This window comes from Plecotus auritus, assembly GCF_963455305.1.
Source record: "Plecotus auritus genome assembly, chromosome: 1".
Taxonomy (NCBI): domain Eukaryota; kingdom Metazoa; phylum Chordata; class Mammalia; order Chiroptera; family Vespertilionidae; genus Plecotus; species Plecotus auritus.
This window is the reverse complement of record NC_137770.1, coordinates 585175-604449: the sequence shown is the minus strand read 5'-3', so window position 1 is coordinate 604449 and position 19275 is coordinate 585175.

The window sequence follows — 19275 nt, the reverse complement described above, 5'->3', positions numbered from 1 at the left end:
TGCCTGTGTGTGCTTCCATGTGATTCTAAGTCCCCCTGTGTCTCTGTGTTTGCAGGTGTCCAGTGTGAGGTGCAGCTGGTGGAGTCCGGGGGAGGCCTGGTGCAGCCTGGGGGGTCTCTGAGACTCTCCTGTGCAGCCTCTGGATTCACCTTCAGTAACTTCTACATGAACTGGGTCCGCCAGGCTCCAGGAAAGGGGCTGGAGTGGGTCTCTTGCATTAGTGAGGGTAGTGGTTACATATACTACGCCGACTCTGTGAAGGGCCGCTTCACCATCTTCAGGGACAACGCCAAGAGCACTCTGTTCCTGCAAATGAGCAGCCTGAGAACCGAGGACACAGCCCTGTATTACTGTGTGAGAGACACAGTGAGGGGAAGTCAGTGTGAGCCCAGACACTAACCTCCCTGAGGAGACAGCAGGGCTGGGCTGCTGGAGGATCTGTGACCACCAGAGGTCGCCTAGGGTCTCTGAACACAAGGACCATCCCAGCAGCAGGTGCAGTTGGAGGTCTGGGCTGGTTCCTGTGTGGTTTCCTCCTCATGTCACAGTTTCCCTCAGGGAATCTCTGGGTCCTGATTCTGCTCTGACCTCTGAGGACTCTGAGGGAGAAAGTCTGTTGTTAACAGAAACAACTTCCTCACATGGACAAACCGCAGAGTCTTTGCAGGCACTCCTGTGCCAAGTACCAGTTAATAATCAAATCTTCTGACCCAGGTCACCTAGATCCAACGAGAGGCTCTTCTGACTCCACAGGGCAGCTCAGCCCCACACAGCTCAGTGCCCAGCCAGCCAGCAGGACAGGAGCGTGGTGGACAGCGGGCACTGTGAATGCAGCATCCATTAGGGGCTAGGGTTCAAGGTCTAGAGAATGGGCTGATGCATAAATGAATACACTAGACAAGAAATATAAATTTAGAAAGCCTGGGGGAGCCATGGGGAGACCTTACTCTATAGCGGAGAGGCTCCCTGAAACCTCGGACCCATCACCTTTTATTTACTTGTACACACATTTGCCCTTTAGGAGTGCACACAGGCATATCCATGGTAAAGTTTGGTGAACGGTAAAGGATTATCAGGTTAGGGGATTGCCTTCAGCCATTGGCCCAAAGCAGGGCAATATTATGCTGAGTTTCAGCCCTTACTGTATATCAAAGTCCAATAGCTTTCCAGTGGACTTCTTGTATAATTATGCTAACTACTTGTTGGTCTTCGCCTCCAGCATGGCACCCGTCATGTGACCCCAAAACTAGAGAAGAAAGACCCCAGGTGTTCAAGGTCATTGAAGTGTCATCATACTCACAGCACTGAGAGTAGCTGACACCAGGCAGAGGAAGCTGACCCCCAGCAGCTCGGTCCAGATGTCCAGGACGACCACCAATACCCACACCAAGGGGCATGGGATGTGTATCATGCACGTAGCTGAGCTCTCTGGAAGCACAGGAAAGGCCCTTCAGGAAGGCAGAGCTGCTTTGATGGAGCCAGGAAAGGAGACTCCCTCAGGGATTTTATTTGTTGAGGGTATGGGGGTAGGGGGACTCTGCTTCCAGGGGTTGTGTGGCTTCAACCTCTTAGTGACCAATGAAGAGGAGACCAATATTTCGGGTCAGATTCCCATGGGGGGCAGATGGAGAAGAGGCAGGAATGAGCCATACGTTGTCAGCAGTCAAATGTAAATAATATAATGTCTGGCTACCTATTGCCCTTCACAATGTTAATAAATGACCAAATATGAAGTAAAGGGTCAGTACTGTGTGCAACAACCCTGTCTACAGATAATGGGTGGAGAACGATTATACTTAAGATGATGTTGTGGATGAGGATGATCATGGTGGTGATGATAACGATGACCATGGACTGAGACAGGGGTCCTGATCCAATGGAATGAAGGCTCCTCATATAGATACACTGTCACCTTGGCTCCTGCAGTGAGGGGTGTCCAACTTTCCCTGTAGGTGTTGTGAGATTTCATAAATGGGACCCCAAAGAATGAGGCAGCTTGGGTGATTCAGGTGAGACCATGTGAATAATGACCCCACAGGTGTCTGAGTGCTAATCCTATTGGCCTGGAAAGGTGTCACCTTTGAGAACAGAGACACTGTGAGAATGTGCATGTAGGAAACAGGGGTCCCCTTCCCACCAGTGTGCAGTGACAGGTTCCTTATTTCTCTTGATCCCTGCCTGCATGACCTTTAACACTTCTACTTCAATCAACTCCTGCTCACCATTATCCAGGTATTTCCTACGATGATACGAGCTGTCTCTATGATGCCCTGCACTTCCTTCTGGGCCTTCACTGGAGAAGACTTTAAACCCACATGTCCAGTAGCTCTTTGTCCATGAACATCAGGCACAGTTCTGTCATGTGACTCAAATCAAGTCCAGCTTTCTCCCCTCACCCAGGTCCATAGCCACGTCCAGATTTATGGGTAGTTTCCCAGCAGTGCTCCCCTCTGCTACCAGAACCTGCTCCAGTTCCTGTGGCTGCTGTAGCCAATCCACATGGACAGGGGAAGCCCAGCATTTTCTAGGGAGTTCTTTGTAAAATCACCCAAAACAGGTCCCATCAAAGAAAATAGTGATGAATTGAACATTAATAAAATAAGCACATTTTCCCCACCAAATATTCCATCAAGTAAATTTAATGACAAGCTTAGCAAGAGAATATCTCTCAAATCCTGTGCCTGATGGGGAATGTGTACATTGCACATTAAGGGTGTGGTATGTTGTGAGGAGAGCCCGGCACCCTCTGACCACAGTGAGCGTCCTCAGGGACCGGGCAGAGGGAGGCTGGGATGAGGGGTTCCTGACAGGGTTGAAGTGTCCTTTCCTGTGAGAAAATGTTTGCTAGGAATTTAACAATTCCTCTCCTTCTGAACCCCAACACCACTGATAACACTAGACCGAGAAATCAGGTCACTTAACAGGCTGCCATATCACTTCAACATGTGAAAGATTCTCAGTGGTGCACAGGCATAATCACTGCTTTTATTTATAATCTTTTCTCCAGGTTAAATCATGATTATCTCTGCTGTGATTAGCTCTGCTGTGATTATCTCTGCTGTGCAATATGCAATGGGCTTGCATAAGGGAAGAGTTTCCCAGTGAGTTATAACACAATAAAAAGGTTCCAACATCAAGAATCAAGGGTCTCCCTTTTCCTTGTGCTTTGGTAGTAGTTACTCAGATCAAAGTGAATACCGACCACAGATCCTCTACTTATAAGGGAAAGGCTGCCCCACATGCAAATTTCCATTCAAGCTGCAGGGTACATCCTCCCCTGGGCTGGGCAGGCTCACAGCTCTCTCCTCACTCAGGGCTGAGGTCTCTGGAAGGCAGAGCTGTGGTCTAGAAGAAGATGAGACTGCTGGGACTTCTCCTGTGCCTGCTGATAGCCGCCCAGGGTGAGGGTCTCAGAGGTCAGGCAGGGGTCATGGGGTGGCTGTGACTGCAGGTGACTGACAGGACTGATGCTCCTTGTCCCCAGGTGTCCTGTCCCAGGTGCAGCTGCAGGAGTCGGGCCCAGGACTGGTGAAGCCCTCACAGACCCTCTCCCTCACCTGCACTGTGTCTGGATTCTCTCTGACAAGCTATCATGTACACTGGATCCGCCAGGCTCCAGGAAAGGGGCTGGAGTGGGTCGGAGTTATGTGGAATTATGGAAGTACAGACTATAACCCAACACTAAAATCCTGCCTCAGCATCACTAGGGACACGTCCAAGAGCCAAGTTTACTTAACACTGAACAGCCTGAGAGCCGAGGACACGGCCCTGTATTACTGTGCGAGAGACACAGTGAGGGGAAGTCAGTATGAGCCCAGACACTAACCTCCCTGAGGAGACAGCAGGGCTGGGCTGCAGGGACGCTCAGGACACCAGGGGGCGCTCAGGACCCACAGCACAGAGAGCAGCCCCAGGTGCAAGGGCAGATGGAGGTGGAGGGAAGGGCCTTCCTGTTGGGCACAGGGATTTCCTCTCAAGCTCTCAGCTGCCTCCAGGGAGGGCTCCTGCTCTTTCTCTGAGGCTCTAATTTCCCGCTTTCTCACTGCAGACCCCAGAGGAGGAGGTGACACTGCTGCTGGCAGATGACAAATGGGCAGTGATGGGGTCTCTCCTCACAACATGATACTGTACATACAAAACCTGAAAGACTCAACCAAAAAACTGCTGGATTTGAGAAACGAATTCGGTAATGTAGCAGGATAGGAAATTAACAGCCAAACATCTAAGGAACTTTTTACAACAATAACAAATTCTCAGAAAGGGAAACAGGACCAACAATCCCATTTACCATTGCATCAAAAACATTATGATACTTCAGAATAAACTTAGCCAAGCATGTAAATGACTTGTACTCAGAAAAACACAGGAGGTTGAATAAATAGATTGAGGAAGACATAAACAAGTGAAAAAGTATACTGTGATCATGGATTAGTAGAATTAACACCATAAAAACGTCCATATTACCCAGAGCACTCTACAGATTCAATGTAATCACTATTAAAATAGCAACAGCATATTTCAGAGATCTACAACAAATACTCCACAAATTTATATGGAACCAAAAAAGATCCCACGTAGCCACAGCCATCTTGAGAAAGAAGAATAACGGTGGAGGGATCACAATACCAGATATCGAATTATACTCCAAAGCCATAGTAATCAAAACAGCCTGGCACTGGCACTAGAACAGGCATATACATCCATGGAAGAGAACAGAGAACCCAGAAATCTACCCAAGCCATTACGCTCAATTAATATATGACAAAGGAGGCAAGAGCATACAATGGAGTCAAAACAGTCCTTCAATAAATATTGTTGGGAAAATTGGACAGATAAATGAGCAACAAAATGAAACAATACACGAACATACACCACACACAGGAGTAAACTCAAAATGGTTAAAAACTTAAATGTAAGTAGGGAAACCATAAAAATCCTAGAAGAAGCCATAGGCAGCAAAATCTCAGACATCTCTCATAGCAATGTGTTTACAGATACATCTCCCAGGACAAAGGAAACTAAGAAGAAAATAAACAAATGGGGATACATCAGAATAAAAAGTGTCTGCACATTAAAGAAACCATCCACAAAATGAAAAGGGGGCCCACAGTATGGGAGAACATATTTGGCAAGGATACATGTGATAAAGGGTTAATATCCAACATGTATAAGAAACCCACACAACTTAACCAAAGGAAGACAAACAATCCAATTTAAAAATGGACAAAGGACCTAAATACACACTTCTCCAAAGGGAACATACAGACGGCCAAGAGACATAGGAAAAATGCTCAGAGTCAGTGACCATCAGAGAGATGCAAATTAAAGGACAGTGAGGTATCAGCTCACACCTGTCAGAATGGCGACCATCAACAAATCAACAAATGACAAGTGCTGGAGAGGGTGTGGAGCAAAGGGAACCCTCCTACTCTGCTGGTGGGAAGGCAGGCAGGTGCAGCCACTATGAACACAGAATAGAGTTTCCTCAAAAAATAAAAGATGGAACTGCCATTTCACCCAGTGAACCCACTTTTAGGAATATAGGTTAAGGGACCCCCAAAACCAATCAGAAACAATGGATGCACCCCTATGTTGATAGCAGCACAATTTGCAATAGCAGAGATCTGGAAACAGCCCAAGTGCCCATGAGTAGCTGAGTGGATAAAAAGCTGTGGTACATTTATGCCACACAATACTATGCAGCAGTAAAAGAGAAGGATCTCTTACCCTTTGGGACAGCATGGAGGGACCTGGAGAGTATCATGTTAAGAGAAATAAGCCAGTCAGAGAAAGACAACTGTCACATGATCTCACCCATATGTGGAACCTAATGAACAAAATAAACTGACGAAGAGAATGGATCCAGAGACCTGGAAGCATGGAGCAGACAGGGGAATCTCAGAGGGAAGTCGTGGTAGGGTGGGTGGGTGGGAAGAGGTCAATGAACAAACTCGTAAGCATAGAGGCTTAATCCAGGGACACAGACAATAGGATGGTGAAGCCCTGGGGTGTCAATGGGGTTGAAGGTGTCAATGGGGTTGAAAGGGGACATGAGTAATTCCTTCAACAATAAAGGTATAATTTAAAGAAAAAAGAATTAGGACTTGGACCCTAAGACACCCACTGAACATGGTCCCTGTGTCACCATCTTCTCTCAGGTGGGGTCAAGACCTCAGCTATGAAATACTCTGCCTCATGAATATGCAAAAGAGAGGAGGCAGACCAGGTTAAATATGGGTAAGTCTGTGCCCTGAGGGCATGACCCACAGCCACACCCTCCCCTACAGAAGTGCTCCCAGCACAGCCCTCACCATGCACTGGAGCTGGAGAACCCTCCTCCTGGTGGCCATGGTGACAGGTAAGGGGCTCCCATCCTGGTTAAGGAGGGTTCAGGGACAGTCCAGGGGGATGCCACTCACTCCTGTCTCCTCCCACAGGTGTCCACTCCCAGGTGCAGCTGGTGCAGTCTGGGGCTGAGGTGAGGAAGCCTGGGGCCTCCGTGAAGATCTCCTGCAAGGCTTCTGGATACACCTTCACCGACTACTACATGTACTGGGTGGGACAGGACCCAGGACAGGGGCTTGAGTGGGTGGGGAGGGTTGACCCAAGCGATGGAGAAACAAAGTACTCACAGAAGTTCCAAGGCAGAGTCTCCATCACCGCAGACATGTCCACGAGCACAGCCTACATGGAGCTCAGCAGCCTGAGAGCTGAGGACAGAGCCCTGTATTACTGTGCTAGACACAGTGAGGGGAAGTCAGTGTGAGCCCAGACACTAACCTCCCTGAGGAGGCAGCAGGGCTGGGCTGCAGGGAGCGTCCTTGACACAAGGGGGCGCTCAGGACCAACACAGTGCCCAGATCAGGAGCAGGTGGAGAGTTGAGCAAAGATACCATTTCCTGCTCCATCTTAAAATAGTTTTAATCTGCTGCTCAGCCACAGAGCTCACAGAAAGCCCTTTCCTATGTCTAATTTCAGGGATTATGTTTGTGAACAAAAAGGGGGCTCTGTTCTATGGATGAAAGGACCACATGCTAACCTGACAGGCTCCAGGGAGGCCTGCATGGCGGTTGTACAAACTCAGAGACCTAACATAACCACAGAAGATGGTCTGAAAATTAAATATTTAACTACAAACAGGTTATGTCGGGTATTCATGTTCTAGGCCAGTATTTTCCCTACAAAGATCTACTTAGATCTTACCTGAGCCCATTGGTCCTTTTGCCTCTAAGATAACATATTGGTGAGATGACTGGGTAACTTCCCTTTTTTTCCCCCAGACCCCTCAGGGCACAACAAATAGCACCAGGACATTCCCTCATTGTGATTGTTATCAAGTTAATCTTCAACTGTTAATTATGTTAAACTATACCTTATCCATCTCTGTAAAAGAAGCACATGTCCATCATCTCACTTTTTACCCTATCCCAGAGGTCTCCCCCCTTTGCTTTCTCCACCTCCTTAATCGATCACCAATGAATTTCATGTAACCCCTCTACATCCCTTCCTTTGATTGCAATGTGTAAATACAGATGTAACCTGCCAATCTCCGGAGCATTATCTCAATTCATTGAGGTTCTGCTTCCCGGCATATGTCCACAGTTTGGCTCAAGTAAACTCACAAAATTCTTCACAGGTCTAAATGTTTTTTACATTAACAGTTCTTTCTTTTTCACGACTGCATAGTGTTCCGTGGTGTAGATGTACCACGCTTATCCAATCATCTGCTAATGGGCACTTAGGCCGTCTCCCATGCTTAGCTGTTGTAAATTACACTGCTATGACCATAGGGTTGCATACACTCTTTCTGATGAGTGTGTTGGGTTTCTTAAGATGTATTCCTAGGTGTGGGATCACTGGGTCAAATGAGAGTTCCATTTTCAATTTTTAGATGGAACTCCATATTGTTTACCATAATGGCTGCCCCAGTGTGCATTGCTAATGGACCAACTAAACTGATGAACAAAAGTAGACCCAGAGCCGTAGAAGCATGAACAGACCATGGAACCTCAGAGGGAAGGCAGGGGAGGGTGGGTGGGAAGAGATCAGCCAATGAACTTGTCTGCATATAAGGCTCACCCGGGGACACAGACAATGGGGTGGTGATGGCCTGGGGAGGGAATGGGATGAATTCTAAGGAGTTCGCACCTGTCAGAATGGCTACCATCAACAAATCAACAAATGACAAGTGCTGGTGAGGGTGTGGAGCAAAGGGAACCCTCCTACTCTGCTGGTGGGAATGCAGGCAGGTGCAGCCACTATGAACACAGAATGGAGTTTCCTCAAAAAATTAAAGGTGGAACTGCCATTTCACCCAGTGATCCCACTTCTAGGAATATATGGTAAGGGACCCCAAACACCAATCACAAACAATGTATGCACCCCTATGTTCAAAGCAGCACAATTTGCAATAGCTCCTATCTGGAAATAGTGAAAGTGTCCATGAGTAGCTGAGTGGATAAAAAGCTGTGGGACATTTATGCCACGGAATGCTATGCAACAGTAAAAGAGAAGGATCTCTTACACTTTGGGACAGCGTGGAGGGACCGGAAGAGTATCATGGTAAGTGAAATAAGCCAGTCAGAGAAAGACAAGTGTCACATGCTCTCACTAATATGTGGAACCTAATGAACAAAATAAACTGATGAAGAGAGTGGATCCAGAGACCTGGAAGCATGGAGCAGACTGGGGAATCTCAGAGGGAAGTCGTGGTAGGGTGGGTGGGTGGGAAGAGGTCAACCAACAAACTCTTATGCATAGAGGCTTAATCCAGGGACACAGACAATAGGATGGGGAAGGGCTGGGGCACCCAGGGGTGGGCTAGAAGGTGTCAATAAGGGATAAAGGGGACATGTGGAATACTTTCAACAATAAAGGTATAATTTAAAAAAAAAGAATTAGGACTTGGACCCTCAGACACCCACTGAACATCGTCCCTGTGTCACCATCTTCTCTCAGGTGGGGTCAAGACCTCAGCTATGAAATACTCTGCCTCATAAATATGCAAAAGAGAGGAGGCAGACCAGGTTAAATATGGGTAAGTCTGTGCCCTGAGGGCATCACCCACAGCCACACCCTCCCCTACAGAAGTGCTCCCAGCACAGCCCTCACCATGCACTGGAGCTGGAGAACCCTCCTCCTGGTGGCCATGGCGACAGGTAAGGGGCTCCCGTCCTGGTTAAGGAGGGTCCAGGGTGAGTCCAGGGGGATTCCACTCACTCCTGTCTCCTCCCACAGGTGTCCACTCCCAGGTGCAGCTGGTGCAGTCTGGGGCTGAGGTGAGGAAGCCTGGGGCCTCCGTGAAGGTCTCCTGCAAGGCTTCTGGATACACCTTCACCAGCTACAACATGCACTGGGTGCGACAGGCCCCAGGCCAGGGGCTTGAGTGGGTGGGGAGGGTTAACCCTAATAATGGAAACACAAACTACGCACAGAAGTTCCAAGGCAGAGTCTCCATCACCGCAGACACGTCCAAGAGCACAGCCTACATGGAGCTCAGTAGCCTGAGAGCCGAGGACACGGCCGTGTATTACTGTGTGAGACACAGTGAGGGGAAGTCAGTGTGAGCCCAGACACTAACCTCACTGAGGAGGCAGCAGGGCTGGGCTGCAGGGGGCACTCGGGATACCAGGGGGCGCACGGGGCCCACAGCACAGAGAGCAGCCCCAGATGCAGGGGCAGAGGGAGGTGGAGGGAAGGGCCTTCCTGTTGGGCTCAGGGATTTCCTCTCAAGCTACAGCTGCCTCCAGGGAGGGCTCCTGCTCTTTCTCTGAGGCTCTCATTTCCCGCTTTCTCACTGCAGACCCCAGAGGAGGAGGTGACACTGCTGCTGGCAGATGACATATGGGCAGTCATGGGGACTCTCCTCACAAACATGATACTGTACATACAAAACCCGAAGGACTCGACCAAAAACCCACTCCATTTAAGAAAGGAATTTGGCAGAATAGGAAATTAACAGCCAAAAATCAATGCTATTTTTATCTACCAATAACTAATTCTCAGAAAGGGAAACCAAACCAACAATCCCATTTACCATTCCATCAAAAAATTATGATACTTAAGAATAAACTTAACCACGCAGATAAAAGACTTGTACTCAGAAAAATACAGGAGGTTGAATGAAGAGATAGAGGAAGATATAAACAAGTGGAAAAATATACCGTGATCATGGATTGGTAGGATTAACATCATTAAAATGTCCATATTGCTCAAAGCACTCTACAGATTCAATGTAATCCCTATTAAAATAGCAACAGCATAGAACAACCAAGATGGTGGCATAGGTAAACACCTGTGCTTGCTGCCTCTCACAACCACATCGAAACTCCAACTAAAAGACAGAACGAATATCATCCAGAGCCACGGGAAAACTGCTTGAGTGGAAGTTCTACAACCAGAAGGAAAGAGAAAAGCGCATTGAGACTGGTAGGAGATGCTTAGGTGCGGAGGTACGGAGGTACGAGTGAAATGGGCTGGCAACTGGGTGTGCTGTTGTTGTTTTCCAATCGGGAGGGAGATACAAGCTCCTGATTGCTCTGAACTCCAGTTCCAGGTGAGACTCTGGAGACCCAGACTCATATGGGGAGAATCTAGAGCCAGCCTTGGGCAAACTAAGGCCCGCGGGCCGGATCCTGCTGTTCTATCCGGTTCTCTTGCTCTCCCCTCCGCTCCTTTACTTTGAATTTATATTAGTTCACACAAACACTCCATCCATGCTTTTGTTCCGGCCCTCCGGTCCAGTTTAAGAACCCATTGTGGCCCTCAAGTCAAAAAGTTTGCCCACCCCTGACTGTCAGGTATCGGGCAGGAACACGAGGGCAGCTTTCTCTCCGAGGTGCTCGCAGTGATCATTGTTCCTACATGGTGCGGTGGGACACAGAGACCCGGGGATGTAGAGAGCGCCTGGGAGGGCACATGGGCATTCTTTAATTATTGTCAGCTGAACCCAGTGGCATTGGCAAAGCCACACCCTGGGAACACGCTTTGCCAAAAAGGCAAGAATGTTATCAGCTTGACCTTCATTTCAGCCCAGGTGTTCAGGAGTGTGTTTTGATATGTAAATCCAGTCAATCACCAGGAATGCTCAGGCCTACTCAAGAATGCAAATAATCTCCTTTGTCTTGATTTTTGGTGACATTTCCTGGTATTTGGGGTATAAAATAAACTCACTGGATTGGCTCTGGGTCACTGTCTCTTCAGCAGAAGAGGGCAGTGGTGCCACCCAGTCCAGCTTTTTCCTTCTATTTTGTGTCTTGTCTCTTTCTTTTATTTCTCAATCCCCAGCCACCCCTACTCAGGAACTAGACTTGCTCTCTAGCTGCACTGGACCCGGAAAGAGAGAAATACCTACAGAATAGGACCTGCGAGCTCTGCCTGTGTCTCTAGTTCATGCTTCTGACTCCCAGGGACCCAAGCAGATGCTGCACTTACCAACACTTGGTCCACTGGATCTAGAGACACAGCCTGACCTTAGTTTGTCCTCTGATCTCTTTGTAAGGGAAACAGGGTCAGATGGAATTCTGGTCTCCTGAACATGAACCTCCTGCAACAAATGAGGACGTTAAGTGCTGAAGGAAAATTGAGTAGCATACAAGGATGAATTCTAAACTAACTGAAAATATATTTCAAAACTGAATGAAGCCATGCTGGTGTGGCACAGTGGTTGATCTTCGACCTGTGATTCCATTCCTGGTCAGGGCAATTACCTGGGTTATGGGCTTGATTCCCAGTAGTGACCATACAGGGGGCAGCCATTCAATGATTCTCTTTCATCATCGATGTTCCTATCTGTCTCTCCCTCTCCCTTCCTCTCTGAAATCTTAAAATATATATTTAAAAAAGTAAATGACAAGGTTGTGAGTTTTATTCCCAGTCTTGGGAGATATGGGAGGCAAATGATAAAGATGTTCCCCGCAATCAATGTTTCTCTCTTTCTCACCATCTTCCTCTGTTCACTATTTCTATCTCTCATCAGTGTTTCTCTCTCTCTCTCTCTCTCTCTCTCTCTCTCTCTCTCTCTCCCTCCCTCCCCTCTCTCTACCTTTCTCTCTCTTTCTCTCTCAATCTCTATCTCTCTCCTTTCCATTTATCTAAAAATCAATGAAAATATCCTCAAGTAAAGATAAAGAAAACAATCTCAATATCTATATCTACAAATACATCTATACTTAAGTTATACATGTATCTAAATCTATATCTATATCTATATCCATGGGAGCAGAGGCACATTGATTTGATCCCTAAGGAGTCACTGATTGTGCCCACATCCCACTTCCTGACCACCTCCTGTGGCACAGCCCCTGCTGTGGAAGAAGAGGTCCCTGGGCACGGTGACCAGGACCCCAAGGAGGGCCTGGATCTCTGAGGGCACAGTCAGCACCCCCTTCCAGGAGAAACCCCAGAGACCTGGACCTCCCTCACCTCTTGCCCTTTGTATGTGCAGACACCTCCCCTATGCAAATGCCCACACGGCCACCAGACACACACAGTTGGCGTCCACTTAAATGCAGGGCCTCCTCACCCCGGAGAATACTTTCTGGGGGACGAGCACCTCACCGCAAGACATGACTCCCCTGTGGCTCTTCCTCTTCCTGCTGTCAGCTCCCAGATGTGAGTGACTCAGGGCTTAGACGTGAGGAGATGGGGACCCTGCCTCTGAGCCCAGAACTCACTGTGTTCTCTGTCCCAGGTGTGCTGTCCCAAGTGCAGCTGCAGGAGTCGGGCCCAGGACTGGTGAAGCCCTCGCAGACCCTCTCCCTCACCTGCACTGTCTCTGGTTACTCCATCACCAGTGGTTACTACTGGAGCTGGATCCGCCAGCCCCCAGGGAAGGGGCTGGAGTGGATGGGCTACATCAGGTATGATGGATATACTAACTACAGCCCCTCCCTCAAGAGCCGAACCACCATCTCCAGAGACACATCCAAGAACCAGTTCTCCCTGCAGCTGAGCTCCGTGACCACCGAGGACACAGCTGTGTATTACTGTGCGAGACACAGTGAGGGGAAGTCAGTGTGAGCCCAGACAGAAACCTCCCTGAGGAGACAGCAGGGCTGGGCTGCAGGGAGCATCCAGGACACCAGGGGGTGCACAGGTCCAGCTCAGGGCCCTTACCAGGAGCAGGTGGAGAGTTAAAGAAAGACACCATTTGCTGCTCCATCTTAAATTCCTTTTGCTCTGAGGCTCAGCCACAGAGCTCACAGGAAGCCCTGTCCTAGGTCTAGTTTTAGGGATTGTGTTTGTGAACACAAAGGGGGCTCTGTCCTAAATCTGACAGAACTCAGTGACTGACAGGACCCTCACAGGAGGCTCTGATCACACATTCCTACCTGGGCAGTCCTGGAGGTGGGCTCGCCCCAGGCCTATGACTTCTTTACTAAAAGGCTCCTCTTTGCCTGAAGCACCCCGTCCATGGTTCCTGTGCATCTGGGTTAACACACCTGTGACATCAGCATGACCACCCTCAGGAGAGCACATCTTGGCCATCTGTGTGTCCACTTTGGAGACTTACCCATTTAAGCCCTTTGCCCACTTTTTAATCATATTGTTGTCTTCCTTTTGTGAAGTTGTATGAGTTCCTATACATTTTGGAGATTAACCCCTTATCGGACGTACCCATGCTGCTGCAAATGGTCAGAGTTCTTTCTTCTTCACGGCTGCATAGTGTTCCATGGTGTAGAAATACCACGGTTTTTTATCCAATCGTCTGCTGACGGGCACTGAGGCTGTTTCCAAACCTTAGTTATTGTAAACTTCACTGCTATGAACATAGGGGTGCATGCATTCTGTCTGATGAGTGTTTGGGTTTCTTAGGATGTATTCCTAGAGGAGGGATCACTGGGTCAAATAGGAGTTCCACTTTTAATTTTTAGATGGAACTCCGTGTTTTTACCATAATGGCTGCCCCAGTGTGCATTGCTAAAGGACCAACTAAACTGATGAACAAAAGTAGACCCAGAGCCGTAGAAGCATGAACAGACCATGGAACCTCAGAGGGAAGGCAGGGGAGGGGGGGTGGGAAGAGATCAGCCTGTGGACTTGTCTGCGTATATGCCTCACCCGGGGACACAGACTGTCTGAGAGAGGAGGGTGTTACCGAGGCGTCCCTTCGGATAAACTTAACGGGAAGGGGCTGGGACATTTCAGGTAGTTCCTAGTGAAGAGACTGCTCCAGGCCAGGGGGGCCAAGGGTAGGCACCATCATCTGACCTTATCTTAGCACAATTAAGACCCCGGGGAATTAGCCACACACATCCATGCAGCTGCAGATCACACCGCACTGCCTTCCTTCCCCAGATTCCTGGAGCCGGGGTACAGGCCTCACGGGATCCCAGATGTGGCTCTCCTCGAGCGGCAGCAGCAGCAGCGGGGTGTCTGCCTGGCAGGTCGGGTCAGGAACGCGGTTTCGGTTTTGGGGGCGTCGCTGTCAGAGGTCCTTGTGCCCTGCCATGGTATTGCGCCCATAGATCCGAGGCTCAGCCCTTCCTCTGCCTTCCTGTGGGGAGCGGAGCGGACTGCACCCAGACTGGGGCCATCAGCGAAGGCAAGCTTCCAGCCATCCCGCACCAGCGGGGCGCAGGGATCCATGCGATCAGCAATGGCAGCGCGTCCAGCGATCAAGCAATGATCGCAGAGGTCTTTTGGGGGACCCGTTTGTATAGCCTGTTCGCACCCACAGCGGTCCAGGTGTTTATCTTACAACCACATCAGGGCTGAGAGGGTTCATCAGCAAGTACGCAGGTGAACATGGGTCTTCACAGCAAGTCACTCTCAGTCGGTAATTGAAGGCCAAATCCTTATCTATGGACACACACGCTCAGGGTGGGGGTGTCCTTCATACCATGCTTTCAGTTTCAGGAAAATGAACTCAAACATTTTAAACCTTTTCAGACATTTTTAAACATTTTAGACATTTCTATATGTTACTACAACACAGACACTGGGGTGGTGAGAGCATAGATGGGGGACGGGAGGGAGCAGGAAGGGGTTTATGGGGGGAAAGGAAGGCCTACGTAATACTTTTAACAATAAAGATTTTTAAAGAGAGAGAGAGAGAGAGAGAGAGAGAGAGAGCACCTCCTGTTCACTCTCCTGTCACCCAGTCCCCCCTTGCTCTCTCCCACCTCCATGTCACTCCTCACCTTCCCTCCTTCACTGCAAACGCACAAACGCAGCTGCAAACGGTTATTCTTCGGAGCATTGGAGGTCTTGCTCCCCAACAGTTGTCATCAGTTTGGCTGAAATAAAATCTTAGAACATGCTCTCCATGTTTGGACATTTCTTACACCAACGTGTTGTCTTTTCTTCATTTACCACACACGTTCACACATGTTCCTCCCGTGTGGAGAGGGCGGTGCACACAATCATAAAACCTGCTGCCTCCACACGATGGTGGTGGTGACTCTAAAGAGTTCGTACCCGTTGGTGTGGGGATGACGCTCCAACCACTGAGCCCACCAGCCAGGCTCCATGTGTAAATGATGAAAACTCTCCCCTGTGAGAGGCTGGGAACAGGGCTTGTGCACACGCACAGCAGGGAAGTGGAGGGAAATGTGTGCTTTGGGGAGGCAGCTGTGTGCTTGTGAGAGTGGCAGCAGGTTAGAGACGGAGGCTGCGGCCACAGCGTCCAGCCCACCCTCTCCTGCCTCCTCACAGGCACATGTTAGAGTTTTGTGGTCGATCTGGTTGTGGAAAATAACAAGGAGAATCTTTCAGCTTCAAAATAAAAGCAACATTCAATGTAAGTTCTTATTCCCAAACCCCAGAAAGCAACATGGCCCATGGCGGGTGAAGGGGAGCAGAGGAAGTCCCATCCATGCGCCTCTGGGAGAGCACCCCTGGGTCCTCAACAAAACCCCGAAGAAGGAAGACTCTCAGTCCTGGAAGCTGCCCCCAAAGGAATGGGGTCAGGGTGACGTGTCTCAGGAAAGGAGGGAGGGAGGGAGAGCGGGTCAGGACGGGACCCCTGTGGCCAGCATCCTTGAGTCCTTTCCCATCTGGGGTCGCCCCTAGGATGATAAGGTCAGGCATACAGCCCAGGGTCAGAGCTGCACCTTATATGCAGACTCCATGCAAATGGGGCTCTCCTCCTGCTCATAAAAGGGGGCCCTTGCCCGGCATGTTGGGGAGACACCCAGAACCCAAGTGCCTGAGACAGGACCCCAGCGGCTCCACCATGGACTTGGTGCCAAGCTGCGTTTTCCTCCTGATCATTTCTCAAGGTCATTCTCAGGAGTGTGGAGCGCTGAGCCCTGTGCCTGTGCCTATGTGTGCTTCCATGTGATTCTAAGTCCCCCTGTGTCTCTGTGTTTGCAGGTGTCCAGTGTGAGGTGCAGCTGGTGGAGTCTGGGGGAGGCCTGGTGCAGCCTGGGGGGTCTCTGAGACTCTCCTGTGTAGCCTCTGGATTCACCTTTGATGATTATGCCATGCACTGGGTCCGCCAGGCTCCAGGGAAGGGGCTGGAGTGGGTCTCAGGCATTAGTAGTGGTGGTAGTTACATATACTACGCCGACTCTGTGAAGGGCCGCTTCACCATCTCCAGAGACAACGCCAAGAACATGCTGTACCTGCAAATGAACAGCCTGAGAACCGAGGACACAGCCCTGTATTACTGTGCAAGAGACACAGTGAGGGGAAGTCAGTGTGAGCCCAGACACTAACCTCCCTGCAGCAGAGGCTGCGACCACCAGGGGGCACTCAGGACCCACAGCACAGAGAGCAGCCCCAGTAGCAGGAGCAGAGGGAGGGGTGGGGGAAGGGCCTTCCTGTTGGGCACTGGGATTTCCTCTCAAGCTCTCAGCTGCCTCCAGGGAGGGCTCTTCCTTCTCATGTTCTCACTGCAGACAACAGTGAAGAAGGGGCATTGAGTTTGCAGGTGACATGTAGGCAGGGGGTGGGGACTCTCCTTCACCAAGTCTTTTATTTTCTGTGTCTCTTTCTCTGCAACGAGATCATCCTCAAGGATCTGGTCATCCTGGGTTTGGGAAACGTTCCCACCAAGAGATACCCCAGCACAGCCCAGGCCCCTGTGTGCTGAGCTCAGACCCGTGCCCCCATCTTTCCCTCTCACAGGCCCACCTGTCCCCACCTTTCCCTTTCACAGGCCCACCTGTCCCCACCTTTCCCTTTCACAGGCCCACCTGTCCCCACCTTTCCCTCTCACAGACCCACCTGGGCAACCACGACCAGGATCATCCCCCAGGACCTCCCACCACAGCGCTCCGTCCTCCCTACCTGTTGAATGAAACACACAAGGGCTTTAATCTAACAGACAGGAGTGGCTAGAACTGGTCTGTATTTTGAATTTCTAGAGGTTAAGATGTAACAACATCTGCAATAACTAATACATGGAGTAAGACTAACACTGCAGATTAAACATACATGAACTTCAAGAAGTCTAAGGGAACTCTCTAAAATGGAACACAGAAGAAATTTTCCACAAAATAGCCAAGTGTCAGGAATGTAAGAGACAATAAAGCAGTCAAATATCTTTAATAATAAAAGCATAATATGCAAATCGACCAAACAACCGAACAGCAGAACGACCGTCCACACAACCTTCCCGACGACCACGCTCTGACACACACTGGCACCAGGCCCACCAGTGCGGGTGCAATGTGATTGGATGGGGGGCCCCACCATTGCCCATGATCGCCCTGCAGAGGGAGGCCCAGGCAAGCCAAGTGATTGCACTCCACGCCTGTTTCCCACAAAGGGAGGCGACCCATGTTGGGGGGAGGGGGCAGAACCACACAGATGGCAAGCAGTGGCAGCAGCGGGGCGGTTCCAGCTGCCACAGCGGGATGAAAGGAAGGTCCGATAGGCCTTGATCGCTGGCCAGGCCTAGGGACTCTACCTGAGGGATCCTGGATTATGAGAGGGCACAGGCCGGGCTGAGTGACACCACCTGTCCTGTGTACAAATCCATGCACGGGGCCTCTAGTCTATATGTACAACTGACTAAAGGACCGAATGACTGAACCACCATTTCACCGGCCGCTATGATGCACACTGACCACCAGGGGGAAATCACTCAATGCAGGAGCTGCCCCCTGGTGGTCAATGTGCTCCCATAGCAGCAGCGAGCTCAGCTGAATAACAGACACTGGGCTTACAGCTGGCGAGGGCAGCTGCAGCAGCACAAGCCTCTACAGCAGCATGGCCAGGATCAGCTACAGAGGATGGCACCCGGCCCAGGCTCAGGCTCCTCCCTGGCCACATTCCACTTGGCAAACTACTACATCCCTCAGGGGATGTTGGACTGCTGGTGTAGGTCGTAACCCCGCAGGCCCCAAGGGGTCCCAAAATGCAAGAGGGTGCAGGCCAGGCTGAGGGACCTCACCAGTGAAGGAATCTGTGAACTGGGCCTCTAGTATATACATGGAATTGGAATCCCAGAAAGAGGAGAGAGGGGGCACCAAGAAAAATGTTTGAAAAAAAATCGTGGCAAATAGTTTTTCAGAATTTGATGTAAACTATAAAGACATCTAAGAACACCAAAGTACTCCAAGAAGAAATGAAAATAAACAACATTAAATCAAGGCACATTGAAGTCAAACTGGTGAAAAGAAAAAACCACACCTGAGTCAAGAAACAAGATTAATAAAAACATCAAAGGTCACATGAAAAACTACCAAAACCAGAAGACAATGGAGTGACAGCTCAAAGAGCTGAAGGAACATTGAACGAACATCAACGTAGAATTCTAAACTAACAGAATATCTATTCAAAACTGGATGAAATAAAATTACAAAATATCAGTTTTGTGAGATGCAGCTAGAGCGGTGCTTGGAGGGAAATGTACAGCATTAAATGCTTATGTTAGAAAAGAATAAAGATCTTTAAATCAATCATCTCAGCCTCCACTTTAAAAAATTGGAAAAGGGTGAGAACCAATTTGGAGGCAGAGGTAAATGTGTTCACACTGCCTCCCACAACCACGTGAAATGCAGAGTTGTTCTCTAAAGTAGAGAACAACCATCACTCCAGACTAGGGAGGTAAAGAAGAAACCACACCGAGACGGGTAGGAAGGGTGGAGGCGGGGAACAGGCTGGTCCGACACCCACATGTGGCATGTTTTTTTTTGTTTTGTTTTGTTTTTTAGTATATTTTATTGATTTTTTACACAGAGGAAGAGAGAGGGACAGAAAGTTAGAAACATCGATGAGAGAGAGACATTGATCAGCTGCCTCCTGCACGCCCCCTACTGGGGATGTGCCTGCAACCCAGGTACATGCCCTTGACCGGAATCGATCCCGGGACCCTTCAGTCTG